Source organism: Ranitomeya imitator, chromosome 9 (genome assembly GCF_032444005.1).
Source record: "Ranitomeya imitator isolate aRanImi1 chromosome 9, aRanImi1.pri, whole genome shotgun sequence".
Classification (NCBI taxonomy): Eukaryota; Metazoa; Chordata; class Amphibia; order Anura; family Dendrobatidae; genus Ranitomeya; species Ranitomeya imitator.
Genome location: NC_091290.1, coordinates 68,491,452 through 68,513,685, shown reverse-complemented (window position 1 = coordinate 68,513,685; position 22,234 = coordinate 68,491,452). Strand labels below are relative to the sequence as shown.

General features: G+C 41.4%; 1 protein-coding gene across 2 annotated transcripts in view; it reads left to right on the top strand.

Moving 5' to 3' along the window:
• Positions 1–22,234, top strand: part of BDNF (brain derived neurotrophic factor) — an 86,099-nt gene that overhangs the window by 36,337 nt on the left and 27,528 nt on the right. The window lies entirely within an intron of this gene.

Below are 22,234 nucleotides of genomic sequence, written 5' to 3'. Positions count from 1 at the left end.
ATAGAGAGAGAGATAGATAATACATAGATAGATAGATGATAGAGAGATAGATGATAGATAGATAGATAGATAGATAGATAATAGATAGAGAGAGAGATAGATAGATAATAGATAGATAGATAGATAGATGATAGATAGATAGAGAGATAATAGATAGATAGATAGATGATAGAGAGATAGATGATAGATAGATAGATAGATAGATAGATAGATAGATAGATAGATAGATAGATAGATAGATAGCCAACACTGGACAAATCCCTATCCCCCGACTAAAGAGCCTGATATGTCATGGACTCCTATACCCCACCCTGGAAACATCCCCTATCCTCTAAAAGGAATTTGATATTCCCTGGACCTCTATATGCCCCCCCTCCCCCACCCCCGTATTTTTACCATATGCTTTGGCAATGCTAACATGTACTTAGTCCTGCCAATAAAGCTCATTTGAATTTGAATTTGATAATAGATAGATAGAGAGAGAGATAGAGAGATAGATAGATGATAGATAGATAGATAATAGATAGATAGATGATAGAGAGATAGATGATAGATAGATAGAGAGATAATAGATAGATAGATAGATAGATAGATAGATAGATAGATAGATAGATAGATAGATAGATAGAAGTCAAAGGCAGCAAGGCTTGAGAAAGGCTCTCCATAAGCTGAAATGTCACCATGATGGGCTATTAATCTTGAACACTTTTTGAACTCATTTGCAATGGTGTGCTGCCTTTGACTTCTTGGACTCTCATTATAAGGTTTGGTACATGCCTGAGGGGCTTTGCACCCAGAATTAGTTTTTTCTGTGCTGCTCTCACTTTTTGCTATAGATAGATAGATAGATAGATAGATACATAGATAATAGATAGAAAATAGAAAATAGATAAAAAATAGATAGAAAATAGATAGATAGATAGATAATAGATAGAACATAGATGGATAATAGATAGATAGGTAATAGATACATAGATAGATAATATATAGAGAGATAGATAGAGAGATAGATAATATATAGATAATAGATAGAGAGATAGATAATAGATAGACAATAGATACAAATAGGTAGTTAATAGATAGATTACATATATATAGATAGGTAATAGATAGATAGATGGATGAGAGAGAGATGATAGATAATAGATAGATTATAGATAGATGATAGATCTATAGACAATAGGTAGACAGATAATAGATAGATAGATAGATAGATAGATAGATAGATAGATAGATAGATAGATAGATGTGATAATAATGAATGTTGTTCAGCCAATGATCCTCATTACTGGGGATGGTTCCCCCTAGATTACGTCTAATAGCTGGCATGGCAGTTTCTGCTTGCAGACATCAATGTTCTGTACCGGGTGTGATGCTCTGAAGGTCGATATGACGCAGTTTCTCTGCTGGTGTCTCGTTGCTGTGGATCTCTTTATGTTGCCTCCTCTCCTGTATAACAGGGTGTTGGTGCCTCCTTATTCCTCATTTTCCAGTACTTGGTTATAAAGCCCTTGTTTTAGCTCGCAGTGCCTCCAATAGGCTGCAGAGTGAAATTCAAGCCACTTGTTAAAATGTAACCTTCAAAGGAATGTAAACATGCAAGTTACAATGACTGGAATTCCGGATTTACAGCCTTTATTCTGGTGACGTTCTACATCGAGTGGCTTTAAATTCCGACTTTCTTATTAATCGTGGTTCCCTCTTCACCAGCATCTTCTTCCGTCATTTCTTCTCTTTCTTTGGAGCAATTCTGACTTTTACTTATTAAGCTGAATATTTGTCCTATAGCGCTATGATTGCTCTTATTATTCCTATAAATTCTCATTACCATGCCCATGGCTGGGGCTATATTTATACTGGGTGTACAGCTAGCAGCCATACATGGGACCTGGCACATAAAAAGATATTAGTATTTTAAAGCGCCTGTTGTATTTAGGGTTGGCCCTATCAGAGATTTAGACTGGAGCCTAGGATCTTCCACTCATGCCTCTGTCCATGGCACACACTACCTGTAGATCCATTAGCCCACAGAGCTACTCATAGGAGCTGAAGATGTGAACTGATTAGGAAAAATCCAGATTTGGAGACATGTAGGAATACTGGCAGAGTACACACAAAAAAACATCAGAGAGGTCATGTAAAACAGTCAAAAGAAAACTACATGCACTGAGCAAACAAATTGTGCCACCTGCTGTCTTCTCAAGATAGGCTCTCCCAGTATAAGCCTGCAGCTGGTGCATACTCCCATAAATCCCACTGAATACTTTTCAATCTTTCATAGCCTACTCTACACAAACATTCCTTATTATTTTAGCTCCTGATACCTAGAAGGGCTACTATCCCACAACACCAAGTGCTCCACTTAGCTTATGTCTGAGGCAAAAGTAAATTGAAATAGTGAATGGTATATTAAAATTCACCATTCTTACGGAAGGTATATTGACGACGTCCTCTACTAAGCATGTGGGTTACAGGTATCATACAATAATATCCCATGCTGCTGGTGGACGTAATAGTCATTTATTCTTCCCTCATATGTACTCTAAGATACAGGACTATTAGATATAGTAGAAAAAACAGATGCAAATTATTCAACAGATGAAAGATGTAACGTGTAGTATCAACCCTGAAATTAGTTTTATTACGTTTTGTGCTTCTAATTTTACGATTCTACGAGTTTGATTCGTTTTATTAAATGTCCTCCTTTTTCTTCTATCACTAATACTAGTACAACCTACAAAAATAGTCCTCCAAAAAAGATCATCTAAAAGTAATTTTTATTGAGCCATATTAAAACATAATTAAAAAAGGGATGACATTATACAAAAAGGACAAGCAAACATTAGGCAGAAATATGCAACAGGTCCAACAATAATAATATTTGTATATATATAAGATCAATAATAAGTCATCATAAATAAATAGCACAATGCTAAAAAGTGAATCAAGTAATAAAGTGCATATGCATTTGGACCAATAGCAAAACAAGGAGCTGGGTACAGCTAGTTCAGTAATGAAATGCAGTATATAATAAGCACAGTTGCTTAGGAGTCTTATATAGAGATAAGGGGTACGTTGTGGCAGTCTGGATCGTGGGTAACTATGTGCTCTCATCAGCTTAAACATCCTTTATGAACTTTTTTCTACTCTATTCCATATATGCACTTTAATGAACCAACAGCTTTTTATACTGTATTATTACTGTCATAAATCAGTAGAATCTGGATGGAGCCCTCTTTCAATATACCTTTTTGATGTCCAGAAGAATTATCAAATATTGCCCCCTGATGGTGAAAATGCAGCAGGTGTCAGCTGTATGCTATTGCCATCACACCATGGCCATTTTCAGCTTTTTCATTTTTTCCTCCCCCGTCTTCAAGCAGCCATATATTTTTTTATTTTTCCAGAAATATAGTTGTTTGAGGGCTTGTTTTGTGCAGGACAAGTTGTACTTATGAATGACACCATTGATTTTACCATATACAGTATTAAGTGACACATGACAAATTTGAAAAACTTGCACTATGCTGTTTTAGTAACTAACTAATATACAGGTCCTTCTCAAAAAATTAGCATATAGTGTTAAATTTCATTATTTACCATAATGTAATGATTACAATTAAACTTTCATATATTATAGATTCATTACCCACCAACTGAAATTTGTCAGGTCTTTTATTGTTTTAATACTGATGATTTTGGCATACAACTCCTGATAACCCAAAAAACCTGTCTCAATAAATTAGCATATTTCACCCATCCAATCAAATAAAAGTGTTTTTTAATAACAAACAAAAAAACCATCAAATAATAATGTTCAGTTATGCACTCAATACTTGGTCGGGAATCCTTTGGCAGAAATGACTGCTTCAATGCGGCGTGGCATGGAGGCAATCAGCCTGTGACACTGCTGAGATGTTATGGAGGCCCAGGATGCTTCAATAGCGGCCTTAAGCTCATCCAGAGTGTTGGGTCTTGCGTCTCTCAACTTTCTCTTCACAATATCCCACAGATTCTCTATGGGGTTCAGGTCAGGAGAGTTGGCAGGCCAATTGAGCACAGTAATACCATGGTCAGTAAACCATTTACCAGTGGTTTTGGCACTGTGAGCAGGTGCCAGGTCGTGCTGAAAAATGAAATCTTCATCTCCATAAAGCATTTCAGCCGATGGAAGCATGAAGTGCTCCAAAATCTCCTGATAGCTAGCTGCATTGACCCTGCCCTTGATGAAACACAGTGGACCAACACCAGCAGCTGACATGGCACCCCACACCATCACTGACTGTGGGTACTTGACACTGGACTTCAGGCATTTTGGCATTTCCTTCTCCCCAGTCTTCCTCCAGACTCTGGCACCTTGATTTCCGAATGACATGCAAAATTTGCTTTCATCAGAAAAAAGTACTTGGGACCACTTAGCAACAGTCCAGTGCTGCTTCTCTGTAGCCCAGGTCAGGCGCCTCTGCCGCTGTTTATGGTTCAAAAGTGGCTTTACCTGGGGAATGCGGCACCTGTAGCCCATTTCCTGCACACGCCTGTGCACGGTGGCTCTGGATGTTTCCACACCAGACTCAGTCCACTGCTTCCTCAGGTTCCCCAAGGTCTGGAATCGGTCCTTCTCCACAATCTTCCTCAGGGTCCGGTCTCCTCTTCTCGTTGTACAGCGTTTTCTGCCACATTGTTTCCTTCCAACAGACTTACCATTGAGGTGCCTTGATACAGCACTCTGGGAACAGCCTATTTGTTGAGAAATTTCTTTCTGGGTCTTACCCTCTTGCTTGAGGGTGTCAATGATGGCCTTCTTGACATCTGTCAGGTCGCTAGTCTTACCCATGATGGGGGTTTTGAGTAATGAACCAGGCAGGGAGTTTATAAAAGCCTCAGGTATCTTTTGCATGTGTTTAGAGTTAATTAGTTGATTCAGAAGATTAGGGTAATAGGTCGTTTAGAGAACCTTTTCTTGATATGCTAATTTATTGAGACAGGTTTTTTGGGTTATCAGGAGTTGTATGCCAAAATCATCAGTATTAAAACAATAAAAGACCTGACAAATTTCAGTTGGTGGATAATGAATCTATAATATATGAAAGTTTAATTGTAATCATTACATTATGGTAAATAATGAAATTTAACACTATATGCTAATTTTTTGAGAAGGACCTGTAGAAGTTAACAGCTTTCACAAAAAGTGTTGGTTAGTGGGTTACAAAAGCTAAAAAGTCATGGTCAGTCTACAGAAAATGGTCAGTAGGCTTCTATTTTATGAAAAGTTTTAGTGAACACTGACGTTTAAGGGCTAGCAACTTAAGTGGGTTGATCAGGACATTAACATTGATGGCTTATCCTTAGGATAGGTCATCAGTGTCTAATCAGTGGGGGTGCAACACCTGGAACCCATGTCGATCACCTGTTCCTGGAGTGGGTTGGAACTGCTTAGTTGCCGAGCTGCACAGCTCTGTCGACTGTATTGTGACCGCAGTACAGCACATCTACCCTGTGTTAAAATCAATAAGGAGTGGATGTGCAAAACCCGGCTGCGGCAACTATTCTGTCAACGGAGCTGTGCATCATGGCGGCTGAGCAATTCCAGCCAACACTGACATCGGGAGCAGCTGATCGGTGGTGGTGCTGCGTTTTGCACCCAGACCGTTTAGACATTGATGACCTATTCTAACCCCTTTAAACTTTTTCCATATGCACTATTAGTGCAAATAGCTGTCATAGAGGGAGTTCTCTACCCAAGAGTCCCTTCTGTGAACCAGACCATGTTTTTGAATGGCTACTATGTCAAACTACGGTACATTTTCCTTGCACCAGACGAAATATATGATTCTCTATAGCTTTGAGGTTTCTGAAATTGGACCCACAAAGATCAGCCATCTTCTGTTTAAAAATAGTTTGTGTTCATGAAACAACCGTTTAGATGAGAATTAAGGAAAGATTAACATAGTTCAAATGCATTTTGATTCTTACAACTGTTAACACAAAGCAGCACTGCAGCATTTTTGCAATGTCAGCGCTGAAGTGGTGCTACTAATCTAAGTTCCCTGACCTTAGTATTATATACACAAGCTGCCGTCTTCAGTTCTTCCCAGTGCCACTCCAGTTCCGCATTGCCATCTGTGACCGCAACGCCTGACTGACCAGAAGTCTGAGGTAATGGTCATGAGTTCTCAGTGTAAGTCCATGAGACCCTTATTCTGGCCTCGTTCTGGCTGTCATAGACTTACATTGAGAAGGGACCTCCAGCTTACCTAGCAAATACTGGAACTATCCGGCAGGTCACAACCTGTGGGAGACCGACCAGAGCGGTGCTGATAACAGAAGATGACTGAGGCTGGTAAGTATAATAATAGGGGCAGAGGACTTAGATTAGTGGCACCACTCCAGTGGTAAAATAAAAAAAACGCTGAAGTGGTGCTTTAAAAAGGTTTTCTTCCTTTTTATGTAGTTTGCATTGATGTGAATGGCACTGTGTAAGAACTTCATTACTGAAATATGCGGTCAGTACCAAAATGGTCCCAGGTTATTACTAGGTTTGTAGGTCATTTTGTTCTTGCCCTCAGTTTGGGTTTCTAAGGTCACGACCTACCTCCAATTTTGTTCTCCCACGTGTCATTGATACATGACTTTTTAACAACATTTATAAAACACAGGCAAAATAGATGTTGTTTTTGTTTTCATTGTGATAATGGTTCCTTGCCAAGATTTTTATTTTTATAAACTCATTTACCACCGGATCAATTGCAGTTGGATGTTTTTGTCCTCAGTGCTCTATAAATAAGAGGCCACGTTCCGATTAGTTTGCAGTTTGTAGATTAGCCACAGCAGGATCAATAGTTATGACTTATTTAGTTTCCTAGTAACTGAGGTTTAATGTATGCGGACGTCTGGATGTTGTGTTCATTTGGAAAGGTTGTGAGATAGACCCAATAGCAGTCAGCCTCCTCACTTGGACATGTACACGCAATGCAGTTATTTGCGTTGGCAAAGAAAACTTAGACTCAAGTCAACGGAGGACCGGGGAGGTTGGCGGAGGAATGAGTAATTTTGGCTGCTGAAAATAAGAATTTTTTTTTAGAATGTGTGAAAGCCAAGTATAGCTTGTTTCAATTATGGAAGTGTGTCAATAAAATGTGTGAAATGTACAAAGAAATCCAATACGAATTGGCGTAAATGCAAGAGCATAATTGGTTGTGATGCAACAGGCAGCCCTCATAAAGCTGTAAGTCAAGTGTTTACTTAGCAGATAAACTCCACTCATGAATTGTGGATGGAGATTTTGCACTTTTCAGAATATAAAAGAATAATTATTTTGCTTCTGGCTTTAATTATAGATATAATGTTATATGTCACATGTAATTAGGGCACTACATAATTGTTTTTTATCGCTCATATGTGGAAAACAGTCATTTTATTCCTATATGCCCATCAAGGGAACAATATATCCACTTATTCCTGAACGAATAATAAAACGTAATTATTATGATGATATAAATAACTTTTCTTTTGCGGGCCTTTTATATACAATCAAAGTCCCAAGTTAGAGTGTCACAATTAGTGTACGAATGTATTGGAGAGTATCAATATATACGAATTCAATACATATTATTACCAGAAGCAAAGGAGCGCCAAGCAGCTGCAGTCTGCATTAGACATCTCTTGGTTCTCATTAGGATCTGAAAACTAATCGCATTTTTTATGTAAAGTGACTAACAGATGCTACGAGGTATCAGATTTGGAAGAAATTTTTGGAAGGGAAATATGGGGATTGTTACATAAGTGAGGTGAGGCAATAGGTCAGTCTAAAGAAGTGCATTTTTAGAGTATGCTTAAACTGTTGGTATTGGGAATAATTGAATTTTCCTTGGTAGTGCATTCCAGCGAAGTGGCGCAGCACAAGAGACGTCTTGGAGACGGGAGTGGGAGGTTTGTATTATTGAAGATTTTAGTCTTAGTTTGTAAGTGGAATGGAGGCGTGAGAAGGATGGAGAGGAGATGTAGGATGGTGCAGAACGTTGGAGAGCTTTGTGGGTGAGAGTGACAAGTCTATGTTGGACCCTGTAGCGGATGGGCAACCAGCACAAAGGCTGGCACAGGGAAGAGGCATCAGTGAAGCTGTTGGAGAGGAAAATGATCCTAGCTGCTGCATTCAGGATGGATTGGAGAGGGGAGAGTTTAGTACGAGGGAGACCGATTATTAGAGAGTTGTAGTAGTCCAGACAAGAATGAGTAAGAGAAACAGTAAGAGTTTTGCAGAATAAAATGTAAGAAAAAGTTGAATTCTAGTGACGTTTTTGAGGTGTTGGTGACATGAGCAAAAAAGTGATCAGATGTGGGGTAGTGAAGAAACATTCTGAGTCAAGTGTAACCCCAAGACAATGGTCCTGCTCCTGGGGACTAATAGTAGACCCACATATGGAAATGGCAATATTGGATTTGGGAAGGTTAGTAAAGTGAGGTGGTATTTTGTAGTAATGCAAGGGTGATGTCAGGAGACGATGTGTATAATTAGGTGTCATTAGCATATAGATGTTTCTGAAAACCAAATCTACTGATGACTTGTCCAGTAAGGGCAGTATATAGGGAGAAGAGGAGAGGACCTAGAACTGGACCCTGAGGAACCCAAACAGTAAGGGGTAAAGGAGACAAAGAGGAGCTAGATACAGTGAAGGAGCGGTTAGAGGTAGGAGGAGAACCAAGAGAGAGCAGTATTGAACCTAATAGAACGGAGCATAGTCAGGAGGGGCTGGTGATCCACAGTGTCAAATGCTGCAGAGAGAAAATAATCGTAATATATCCCGAGTGGTTTTTAACAAAGTTTGTCTCACCACAACACCTGAAAGCCACAGCCAGCTCAACATTTGTTATGCAGCAGTCACTGCAGTGCAAATGTGACATTTTATGGTGCCATTTGGATGATGCTCTCCTCTCTAGCTCATAGAGGGGTGTCAAGTCCCTCTCCTACTTCCATATTTCCTAATAGCTCAAAAGTTAATCTGTAAGCATAAAAAACATAATAAGCGTGCAATATCCGTGTACCAAATCTGAAAGTGGCCAAAGATGAGCATCTGGTATGACATCTTGGGAAATTTAAGGAAATTTATGAACTGAGTCATGCTACCCAAAACCATAGACAGCAGGAATCACAGCAGCCATGCATTTATTTCTCCGAAATTCCCCAGAAATTCAGAGAAATCATAGCTTGATGATTGCATTGGAAGAGACGTCATGAGTCCGCTCTGACATCTACTTGCCCCGCACAAGTTGGTGGATAAGTCTCTCCCCTGTGTGTACACAGGGAGTCTTGTCAGTCACTTGCAGCAGAGTGAGGAAAAGCAGCAGCGGACTCCACTCGACACTCCTGATCTCTCCGAAAGGCCGGAGTGTTTCAGAGAAGTAACTACCTGACTTCAATTACGCAGCCATGCTCTGATTCATGCTGCTTATGGTTCAGCTGACAGGAATTACTCCTGTGACCACTGTGTCATTTTTAAGTCCAATAGTCTGTGACGCACTACTTTTTACAACATGGCATTTTCTGACCCACAGTTCCTGATTCCATCTGCATAGTTGAATGATATCTTTTATCTTCTTGCCATTAAAACAAGAGGAAGTTTAAGAGCTTAAAGGGGTCATCCAGTAATTGTACGACCACTTTTAAATTTCTAAATTTCCTCCTTGTAAAATTGTAACACCTATACCCACCTCTGGTGCTGACGCTGTTCCAGCGGTATTGGCATTGACTTTCCCGGGGATCACGTGATATTGTTATGTCACATGGTACCTGTGGCCAACCAGCATTGCCTTCACTTTCGTTGCCTTCGGACGTATCACATATGTCAAGAGGACGTGAGAGAGCAGCATCTGTTATGTCATGCAATCACAAGAGCCAGTGCTGACACCGCTGGAACAGCGCCGGCTCCAGAGGTGAGTGAAAGGCTACGGTCACACGAGTGTATGTAAAATCGGTATGATTTTCATCCAGAAAAGTGGTACATTTTTTTCCCACTTGTCATCTGTGTATAGGACCACATACGGTTTCCTGTGCTACAGAATTGTAATGTATCCACAAAAATGAGATGCGACACTGTTGGTTCTGTATGGCATCCTTTTTTTCTTGCACCTATTTGATTTCGGAGTGAAATCGTAGCAGGCTGCAATTTTTTCACAGACAAATTCTGTCACTGAAAAAAATGGTCACCCGCACAGCCTCATTGAACAACATTGGTCCGAGTGCTACGGTATCTGATAAAAATCGATAGCACTCATCCGATTTATATGGTGGTGTGGGCCAGCTCTAAGAGTTATTATTTTACAAGGGGGAAAGATTGAGAAGGGGTTGTCTGAATAGTGGATACCCCCTTTAATGTGAACTGTTTTCTTAGTGAGATCAATTTAGTATTGGATTTCTTGTTTAAAAATAAATAAATCTGATTGTACAGAATGTCGTTTCCATTGGAGTATGATTGTATTCCTACTTTTTGCATAAGACATGAACATGAGCAGACTAAAGTGTAAACTACAGAGGTACCGTATGGTAAGTAGCCAGAGAGTCTTGAGTAGGAAAGGCAACAAAACCTGAGAATTAATAATATTCTTATATGAGCTTTCTCTCTGGTTGGAAAATCCCTGTATGGAGTCTCATAAGTAAGTGGGTATATCCTTGTAATGATGGAATTACTACCTTGATTTTTTTCATGATACTGATGACCACTTCGTTTTCTCCATTGTTTCACAATTGCAGTTCAGACTGATTCATCTCGCTGTGTAATTCTGAAATAAGCACTCTTGGTTAGATCAAACTGTGAATTGGGGGTTTTGAAAAGAAATCCTGCAGAGCCCTCGATGGATATGTGTAATTTCATCGGCTGCGATGCTGGTGGTCAGGAGGAACATGCTCTGCCTTAAGTTAACAATAATGTCTTTCGTATAACATTTGAGTTTTTAGAAAAAAATCTAAAACTTTTTTTTATATAAAACTCAATTTCTAAATCTGACTGTTTTTAGCAGGGTGGATAAAAATCAATGTTTTTTTAAAAAAAAAATCAAAAAAATCGGATTTTTTTTATTTAAATCGGATTTTTTTTATTTAAATCGGATTTTTTGCAATAAACTGCTTTTTGAGGAAAATATTTTACCATCCAAAGGTTCTTCCATCATGAGATAAAGCTGAGTTGTTTAACTCAGTAGAATAAAGGCTGTATATGTGTAACATTCACAATGCCATGCTCTTCCAGAGGTTTCTGTAGGATTAGTGGGCAGTTTCTCTCCAATATTATCACAGACGCTCGCTTTACTTACGCAGTTCTCAAAACTGAATTTGACTCCGCAGAGGTCCCAGCCTCTTCTAAACAGCAAAAATGTTACAACATGAACAGAGTTGAGAAAAAGACCTTAATCCTATTGTTCTACAAACCTATGAATACAGAATCAACCCCTTCAGTGCCAAGTCCAAGAAGTTAGACAATATGTTTCTGATTGTTTGGAGTGGAATAGATCTGCACAACACAAGAAGAATGTGAATCTAAGTGTGAGGAGGAGGAAGGGCAAGCAGACAAGAAAATGAAAGTGAAACTTTGAGCACAATACTGCAGCATAGCCACAGACAGACAAGTCTGGATCTGTGTGTACAATCTGCAGTATTGTGCTCAAAGTTTCACTTTCATTTTCTTGTCTGCTTGCCCTTCCTCCTCCTCACACTTAGATTCACATTCTTCTTTATATCAGTGATTTAAATCAAGCCTTACTGACTAGTGATTTAAATCATGATTTAAATCGTGATTTAAATCAGTTAGATTTAAATCAAATCCACCCTGGTTTTTAGTAACCTAACCCCTTCCCTCCAATGTCATACTTTCAGGGATGCAAAAAGAAGAGATAAGAAAGTTGTCACTCTCCAAAGTTGAATGTTATCAGTGACCATGAGTGATGAGCAATGCCGAGCTGTAAAGTTCAGGTTTCGTACCGGACACCTAGCGTCTGGTGATCTCTCTTGGAAGACTGTTTTACGGTTTAGTAGACCAGGGAGGAAAGAGCAATTTTCCAGCTCCCCAATTATTTCATTGGGATCCAGGTTCAAGTTCGGGTATAGTTGTGGTACTCGAACCAAACTTTGGACTAATGTTCGGTCGGGTACCAAAACCCAAACTTCCATGGGTCCATTAATCCATAGTGACCATAATTAACTAAAGAGTGGCTAAAACTTTGTTCACACTGACATTTTTTCCCCAAATTTTTTTGTGCTCTTATTTTACCGAAAACATTTATTTCTGAACAGATTCAAATGTTGTCATCACCCTTCGGCCATTAGGGTCAGTATTTATTTTTCATGTTCTGATAAAATAGCAATAATACCAATATTATCCGTCCGTGAAATATATTTCTTCTTTGCTGTCTCTTCAAACATTTTTTTCCATTTACTAGAAATTATCACTTTTGCAACCCTTCACAACAAATGTCTCCTGGGCCTTACCTAACCCTGTGATGTGTAGAAATGAGAAATCCCTGGTGAACCTTCCTTTCAGAGACACATGTAGTTAATGTACTTAGTGACTGCTGTCAGGGAAAATCCTGATGACGTTTGTAGCACCGGGTCACTGGAGAAGGGATTTCACATCCATTACCATTTGCAAATCTGTGAAGATTGCTTCTGTGTTGTTTTTTTTTAACAGGAAAGAAAGAAAAAATAACTTGTTGGCCATACCAGTGCAGACGATCCCCAAAACAGTTATTCCCTGATCCTCATTAATGGAAACATTCACATCTAATACACACAGCCAGATGGTGCCCCATAAATTGTTATCCAGGATGCCACCATTGTTGTATGGTACCACATGGACATTGTCATCTACAGTGGCGAGCCCCCATAAATAGTATATATTACCCCTACCACCAGTCACATGACTTGATCATAATGTTTCCTACTAGCTATCATCACACGACAATAGAATTTCTCTGGTGAGAAGCTCTATAGTAAGATGTCACGCCATTTGCACACAGTCTGATTATATTAGTTTTTCATACAAAGTGATGTCATAATACACACTGATGATACCATCAGCTTTTACAGCAGGCCCCAGGAGCTTCAAGCTTCTCCTCTATGGATCCTTCTATCTTCTACAATCGCCCTGAGATCAGACAGTCCTCACACCGTAAAGATCTGCTTCCATCCAGCCCAGCACTGCCAGGAATCTGCTCTGGGGCAAATCATGTATAAAGTTTCAAAACATTTCTAATATTCCTGTGATTTTGTACCTCAGCCAGATCGATCCACCACTATTAGCATCTCGTGATGGACGGCTGATTTAGAAGCTAATGAAGGAGAGTTACGGCTCACCATTTGAAGACCAATTTGTATACGGTATCCTAGTTTTCTATTTGAAAGGTATTCCACTTGGCGAGTGCTGACATATTTTTAGGGCACGTCAATACTTGTTGATGCGGGGGCGACTGCAGTGTGTAAAGTGACTGGGTCTCTGCAAAATGCTGCTCCCCTTATGTAACTAGTGTCTGGCTGCAATCCGTGCACCCCACCTGAACCGTAGTGTTACTGAGCAGGGAAACTTGGTGCCCCATAGATCAATTCATTCTACATAACAATGGGGGGCCCATTAACCTCAGTGGTTAAATCTCCACCGATCAATTAGAAATGGCATATCCTAGGAACTAAAAAAACTCAAAAAGTAGGAGTTACCCACATCATAGAGATGTTTGAGAAGTATAATTCACCATCATTAAGGGGTTGTCCATTCTTAGTCTACAAGTATGCAGTTACTCTGTTTGACTGAAGACTTGTGCACTCCACGCTGCGAGAATTCTTCAATTCTGGCACTGGGGGCAGGCAATCTTGTTAGCGCAAGTATGCGATTTTCTTACTTCTGGCTGGCCATTTTCCGACTAGACTGTGTCCAGCCTCACTCAGCTCACGTGCATTGAGGCCTCACCCATCTACTCATCACGCATGGAAAATCACATACTTGAGGTCACTTGCTTGCTGCTCCCGGTGCAATTACCGGAGAATCTTAACAGTGTGCAGTGCATGCAATGTGATGACTCACAAATCTACAGTCACATAGAGTAACTGTAGAATTGCATCCTAATGCCGGACAACCCCTTCAAAATCTCAACCTCAATGGAACATCCTTTTTAAGAATGAGCGTCACAACAAATGCCTGAATTAATGGCGCTTTTAGCCTGCAGATCTTAATATTAGACTGTTATAAATATTCTTATGGCTCATGCATGTAGCTATCAAACAAGAAGTACTCCTACTAGCTGACAATCAGCTACTCTCAGGCCAGCACAATAATAGTAACATCTTGTAGAGCGCATTTTGTTTTTCAGACAGCGATCATGCTGAGGCGCTGTCAGTATTGTTAATTGCACTTTCCTATAAATTAATGTGTCCTGTCATGCTTCATTCACACATGTGACAGCATTAATTGCAATTATCCATTGACTCTGCAGAGAGACTCTTACTAGGGTTGGCGGAACGCATTGAATATATATATATATATCGCTTTAAGAGAATGGGGTTCTTGCCAGTCCATCACAGCCTGTAGTTTGGCAGGATCCATATCCAATCCCTGGGCGGAGATGATATAGCCCAGGAAAGGTAAGGACTCCTGCTCAAACACATATTTCTTCAACTTGGCGTAGAGGGAATTTGTTCGTAAGAGGTCGGAGACTCTGCAAACATCTCTCCGGTGGGAGTCAATTTCTGGAGAGTAGATGAGAATATCATCCAGATAGACTATGACCGAGGTGGAAAGCATATCCCAGAAGATATCGTTTACAAAGTCTTGGAAAATGGCTGGGGCATTACAGAGCCCAAAGGGCATCACTAGATATTCATAGTGCCCATCCCTAGTGTTAAAAGCCGTCTTCCATTCGTCCCCCTCACGGATGCAAATCAGGTTGTAAGCACCCCGCAGATCTAGTTTAGTAAATACACTTGCTCCCCGAAGCCTATCAAAAAGCTCAGATATCAAGGGCAGGGGTTACTTATTCTTAACTGCTGATGTCATGCTGGTTGTCGGCCAGCTCCCCGCTGCCTAACTGCAGGAAGTCGGCTGTCAATCACCATGACGTCAGCAGTCACATCCCATCAACAGTGCAGCCCAGAAGAAGTAGAGTTGCTCTGTTGACGTAGAGCATCAGAATCACCTGCAGCAATCGAAAACTGGCGTTGGGCACAACAGGCAGGTAGTTGTCTCTGTCAGCAACTTCCTGAATGTTTGTTTTTCGTTCCATAGTAAAAAAATAAAATGGTCCAGAACAACCCCTTTAAAGCAATGTCAAGCAGACTGCATGCCACGTTATAAACTTCTGGATGAGAATTCTACAAGTAGAGACCACCCTGAACACAAATTGCTGCAAGGCAACCTTAAAAATGGAAAATCAATATGGTAAATTTGTTAAGGGGTGTAAAGAATTTTTATTGAAATATCTGTCCTGCCCCAAATTCTTTCCTAATAGGGAGAAAATTATCTTGCCGCAAATATCTAACTTCTAGATTATCTCAGCTGCCGCCAGAGCATGAAATGTATTAGTGTGGTCTCCGTCCGCTCTTCTGGCGCTACTACATGGCTTATCTCATGACAGCTGTATCAATTAGAGATGCCTAGATTACACTTTAATTTGACACACAGATGAGAATTCTGTTGCCATGGAATCGCCAAACATTCATTATTTGTAACAAAACCTTAGTTTAGAAAAATCTAGTAATTGAATAATTCCGTTACACAGACTTACTGCGTATATAGTGCACGAAGTAGGGCATACAAAACACTGGCAATATAATGTAAACCTAGTGTTAGGTGTAGAGTTCCCGCCTCTGCACAGGGGGAATCTCCAGCCATCTCCGCTGCAGTCTCCCATTCTTCTCCAGCCGCAGTGGAGCCTGCTCAGCGGAGACATTGGTCCCAGCGTCTGACTCAGGCTGATACTGGGTGACTGGTTACTACTGTTCTTCCAGGCTCTGCCTTTGTAGCCAGCGCTGATCAGCAGCGAGCAGATCTTTCTGGGACTAAGTCCTGCTTTTCCCATACTGGGCATGCCACGGGATGACCTCCCATTGGAGGTCGGGGGTCACATGTTCAGGTCCTGAAGCAGTTCCTGTTGGACCATTAGGAAGGTCCTTGAGTGCTAGAACTATAAAAGGTTCGCATGGCTGCACGGCCATGCGCTAGTACCAAACCTACGTTATGAGCTCAGTACCAGTGTGGTCATGGTTGTATGTGGTCAGGGTTTGGCTGAAATAAGCCCCTAGAATACCGGCACCTCCGGTGAGGAGTTTTGTGTATGTGGATTCAGGGCAGGCGTATAGCCATTAGAATTCCGGCTCCACCAGAGAGGAGTTGCATGTGTGCTATTCTGACTGCATGACCACTGTTTGCTCTATTAGGTAGCTGTGATCTCCTGTGAGGTTAACAGGGCATAGCATTCTTTTTTCATCGTGAATCTGTGAAGTAACAGAGTTCGCTTATACCGCCATATAGTACCACCTGTTACTAGCAGCAGGTTTCTCTCCTGCACGGTGAACCCCGGGTTGCGAACGCACCTACTGTCTCATATATATATTCATTGTGTTCCGCCAACCCTAATAGGATACTAGCGCCGGGATCTGGCTAGTAAATGGTGGACAAACAGCAATCCTTGCAGTACATCCAGCAGCTGGAGGGTAGGTTGGAGGCTCTCGAGCTCACAACCTCAGCTGTGGATGTTACCGCAGTTGCTGTTCAGGCAGCTAGCGTGGCTGTAGCAACCTTGTCCACTGCAACACCTGTTCCGACTCTATCTCGCCTCCCGCTGCAAGAAAATTTTTCTGGTGATAGTAAATCTTGTAGGGGTTTTGTGAGCCAGTGTGCTCTATACACCTCGAGCTCCTGGCAGCACGTTTCCCCACAGAGCAGGCAAAGGTGGGATTTATTGTGTCTCTCCTGTCGGACAGGGCGTTGGAATGGGCTAAGCCACTGTGGGAGCATGGCGATCATGTCGTGGAGAGTGCTCTGCTGTTCCTGAGCACTCTGAAACAGGTCTTTTTAGGGCCTCGAGTCACCCATGATACAGCGCTCGAACTGTTGGCATTGACTCAGGGCTCGTCCTTGGTCAGCAATTTTGCTGTCCAATTCCGCACCCTAGCATCTGAGCTGGAGTGGTCAGATAAAGCCCTTATCCCTATATTTTGGAGGGGGCTGGCTGATCATGTGAATGACGCTCTGGCCTCTAGGGAGATTCCCGCCACACTAGAGAAGTGTGGGACAATACAAAAAAAAAAAAAAAAAGGTTCCTCGCATCATGTTCTCATACACTTTGTGCAGTATTAGCCCTCTGTGTCTGTACTGCTACATACTGGTTCATGCAGCTTTACATGGACACCTGAGCCTTACACTATAGCTGGTCCGAATAACTAAAGCAATTGTTACCATCCACCTCTCGTGTCTCCCCTTTTCCCCATAGTTTGTAAGCTTGCGAGCAGGGCCCTCACTCCTCCTGGTATCTGTTTTGAACTGTATTTCTGTTATGCTGTAATGTCTATTGTCTGTACAAGTCCCCTCTATAATTTGTAAAGCGCTGCGGAAAATGTTGGCGCTATATAAATAAAAATTATTATTATTATATTATTAGGCTCATTCACTCACTCGGTAGAGCTCTGCGTGGATTCTGGGGCGGAGGGCAATTTTATGTCTTCTGCCTTCGCTCAACGTCACGCAATACCCCTGGTAATGCTAGCTCAACCTGTAACTGTATGAGTGGTGAATGGGTCGACACTGCCCTCACAGATAACTCACCAGACCATCCCTTTCACTCTGTCCATGTCGCCATCTCATCAGGAGATTATATCTCTGCTCATCATTCTTGAGGGAATTGATGAGGTCCTGTTAGTGATACTTTGGCTATGGTACCACTCTCCTCATATCGAGTGGTCCACAGGCATTATTTTGGGATGGAGTGAATCTTGTGGGGGTAGATGTCAGAAGGAAAGCGTTCAGGTTGCTACTACTGAGGTACCCTCAGATCTATCCTCTCTCCCCAAGCAATATTGGCCCTATGCGGACATGTTCTCCAAAAGGGCTGCGGAGACCCTTCTGCCTCACCACCCCTATGACTGTCCTATTGACCTCTTGCCTGGTGCTGAGCCACCCTAGGGTCGAGTCTATCCGTTATCTCCCCCGGAGATTGGGGCAATGTCACAGTACATCCAGGAAAATCTGGCAAGAGGATTCATTAGAAAGTCAGTGTCACCTGCAGGGGCTGGGTTCTTCTTCGTACAGAAGAAGAATGGGGAATTACATCCATACATAGACTACAGGAGAGCGGATGAGAAGCAGCTGAATCGCAGGCCAGAGCGGTCTGGTACCACTCTGTGCCAGTGGAGATCGGCACTGGGCACAACAGGCAGGTAGTTAGCAACCACCTGCCTGTTTGTTCTTAGGCCCATAGTAAAAAAATGTAATTGTCCTAGATAGTCCATTTAATGATCTGTAGACTTGTTATCCAACCTCGAGACCCTATCCTTGCAAATATGTGATCCTTAGAACACTGATGGTTATTGTCTCCATGTTCATATTCATTGCAAATTTCCACTTTGGACAGTCCCTCATTTGTGGAAATTGATTAATTGACTAATGGAAAGTTGTCCCAGCTTGGAATTGTTGGTAAGTGGTCAGTTAAAGTTAATTTTGTCATAAATTCTGTAGTTTATATGCAGCCATCATGGTCTAAGCTGATTGGTATTCTGGGCATGTGCAGGACATGGTGGGAACCCTGATTCCTCTCCATGTTACTATTGACTAGTTAGAGTCTTTATAGAGTATACAGGACATATAGACCATCGAGAGCAATAAGGGCTGCCAGCAAAAAGGCACAGACATGGTAAAATATAGAATGCTGCATAAATTGCTGTTAAAGGGGTGGTCCAAGAATATATCTACCGTATTTTGTATTTATGACCTGTCAAACACAAACCATAGAAGTATATTAGATAGGAGGTGAGCCCCTGTGACCCTCATTATTGTTATGAACAAGAAAACCAAAATGCATTTGTATCCAGCATTCATAGTCATATGCTTCTCTATGGCCCACAACAGGGATTTAGGGCCCCTCTTTCTCAGCAACGATGGATGACACAGAGGTCAAGCCCCCACCTAACTTATGTTTATGAGCTATCTGATTGACAGCTCACAAAAATCATCCAACAATCTCTTTAATGTTAAAGAATCGCCTCCAGCAAAACTAACACAGAGTTCTGCCTTCTACAGAGCCTACGGGCATGATACAGGAATGTTTTCTTTGGTGGTCTTTGAATCCCTGTGTTATGCCTTGCACCCTTAGGTCCTGCTCGGGGCATGACATCATGTATCAGCATTGCTTGGTGTCTTCTGTTAGGGAAGTCGTTATTGGAAAATCTAATGTATTTTGTCAATCACTGGGATTTTTTAAAGAATTTATAGCTGCAGGTAGTAAAAAACTGAGGCTAACACTGTATGTAAAGCTACTTAGCCGCAAGAGAAAACATGAATGTATTAGAATCTTGCAAAACAGTGGGAGGAAGTGGTTGTGGGGCATTTACTAGTCAAAGTCAGACATCTCCAACTGTCATGAATTTATGGAAAAAATATGAAGGCTTAGGCTGGGTTCACATTGCGTTTATATGGCACGTTAGACGGCAGGCGGCATAACGCGGTGTAACGTAGTCCGTTAACGCCGCCATTAAGTCCTATGACGGACGCATCGCTAGTGCACGCCCACATTGGGCGTGCGCTAGCGATGTGCTGTCATTGAGTGACGGACCCTGGGACTTGGGCTGCAGCGTTTCCGGGTCCGTAACTGCTAGCGCAGATAGAGCATCTACTAGCTCTATCTGCGCTAGCGATATGACATATCGGCGCTTGCGTTAACAGCAGCCGGTTAACGCATATGTTGAACAGGCTGCTGTTAACGCAGTGTGAACCTAGCCTAATACATGTGATGTTCTTAGTAGTCTGTCAGGCAGACGACCGATCGAAGCAGCAATTGATCTTATTTAGGACTATCATATTCATGGGCCATATAGGAGGCCTGTGTACCCTCTCAGCAGCCAGGTACTGCATGATGGCTAAAAACAAGATTTGCCTCAATTGCAGACTGTGCACCTTTGTTTCTGATATTGCAATAGTGAGTTATCGACTTACAGGCAAGCTATCATCATAATATTACCTACTTATTATGTCAGGTACTTTAAATCAAGTCTTAAATGGTTTTGTTTTTTACACATTTTTGCAATTTTTTTTTTTACATATCATATTATGTACAGTGAAGGAAATAAGTATTTGAGTTTGCCAAATGACGACATGAACAGTCTATAATTTTAAGGGTAGGTTAATTTTAACATTTTAAGAGTTAGAATATCAAAAATAAAATCCAGAAAATCACATTGTATAAATTATATAATTTATTTGCATTTTGCAGTGAAAAATAAGTATTTGATCCCTCTGGCAAACAAGATTTAACCCCTTTCTAACGTCAGACGGGATAGTACGTCCGAGGTCAGATCCCCTGCTTTGATGCGGGCTCCGGCGGAGAGGCCGCATCAAAGCCGGGACATGTCAGCTGTTTTGAACAGCTGACATGTGCCCATAATAGGCGCGGGCAGAATCGCGATCTGCCCGCACCTATTAGCTAATTAAATGCCGCTGTCAAACGCAGACAGCGGCATTTAACTACCGCTTCCAGCCGGGGGGCCGGAAATGACGTCATCGCCGACCCCCGTCACATGATCGGGGGTCGGCGATGCGTCTCCATTGTAACCATAGAGGTCCTTGAGACCTCTATGGTTACTGATCACCGGTGGCTGTGAGCACCACCCTGTGGTTGGCGCTCACAGCACACCTCCATTTCTGCTACACAGCAGCGATCAGCAGATCGCTGCTATGTAGCAGAGGCGATCGAGTTGTGCCTGCTTCTAGCCGCCCATGGAGGCTATTGAAGCATGGCAAAAGTAAAAAAAAAAAAGTAAAAAAAAATGAAAAAAATAAAAAAAAAATAAAAGTTTAAATCACCCCCCTTTCGCCCCAATCAAAATAAATCAATACAAAAAAATCAAATCTACACATATTTGGTATCGCCGTGCTTAGAATCGCCCGATCTATCAATGAAAAAAAAAGCATTAACCTGATCGCTAAACGGCGTAGTGAGAAAAAAATTCGAAACTCCAGAATTAAGTTTTTTAGGTCGCCGCGACATTGCATTAAAATGCAATAACGGACGATCAAAAGAACGTATCTGCACCAAAATGCTATAGTTAAAAACGCCAGCTCGGCACGCAAAAAATAAGCCCTCAACCGACCCCAGATTACGAAAAAATGGAGACGCTACGAGTATCGGAAAATGGCGCATTTTTTTTTTTTTTTAGCAAAGTTTGGAATTTTTTTTCACCACTTAGATAAAAAAATAACCTAGTCATGTTAGGTGTCTATGAACTCGTACTGACCTGGAGAATCATAATGGCAGGTCAGTTTTAGCATTTAGTGAACCTAGCAAAAAAGCCAAACAAAAAACAAGTGTGGGATTGCACTTTTTTTTGCAATTTCACCGCACTTGGAATTTTTTTCCCGTTTTCTAGTACACGACATGCTAAAACCAATGATGTCGTTCAAAAGTACAAATCGTCCCGCAAAAAATAAGCCCTCACATGGCCAAATTGACGGAAAAATAAAAAAGTTATGGCTCTGGGAAGGAGGGGAGTGAAAAACGAACACAGAAAAACGAAAAATCCCAAGGTCATGAAGGGGTTAATACTTGGTTGCAAAACCCTTGTTGGAAAGCACAGCAGTCAGACCTTTTTTGTAGTTGATGATGAGGTTTGCGCACATGTGAGGAGGAATTTTGGTCCACTCTTCTTTGCAGATCATCTCTAAATCATTAAGATTTTGAGGCTGTCACTTGGCAACTCAGAGCTTCAACTCCCTTCACAAGTTTTCTATGGGATTAAGGTCTGGAGACTGGCTAGGCCACTCCATGACCTTAGTGTGCTTCTTTTTCAGCCACTCCTTTGTTGCCTTGGCTGTATGTTTTGGGTCATTGTCTTGCTGGAAGACTCAGCCATGACCCATTTTTAATGCCCTGGCAGAGGGAAAGAGGTTGTCACTCAGGATTTTATGATACATGGCTCCATCCATTATCCCATTGATGCGGTGAAGTAATCCTGTGCAGAGAAACATCCCCAAAACATAATGTTTCCACCTCCATG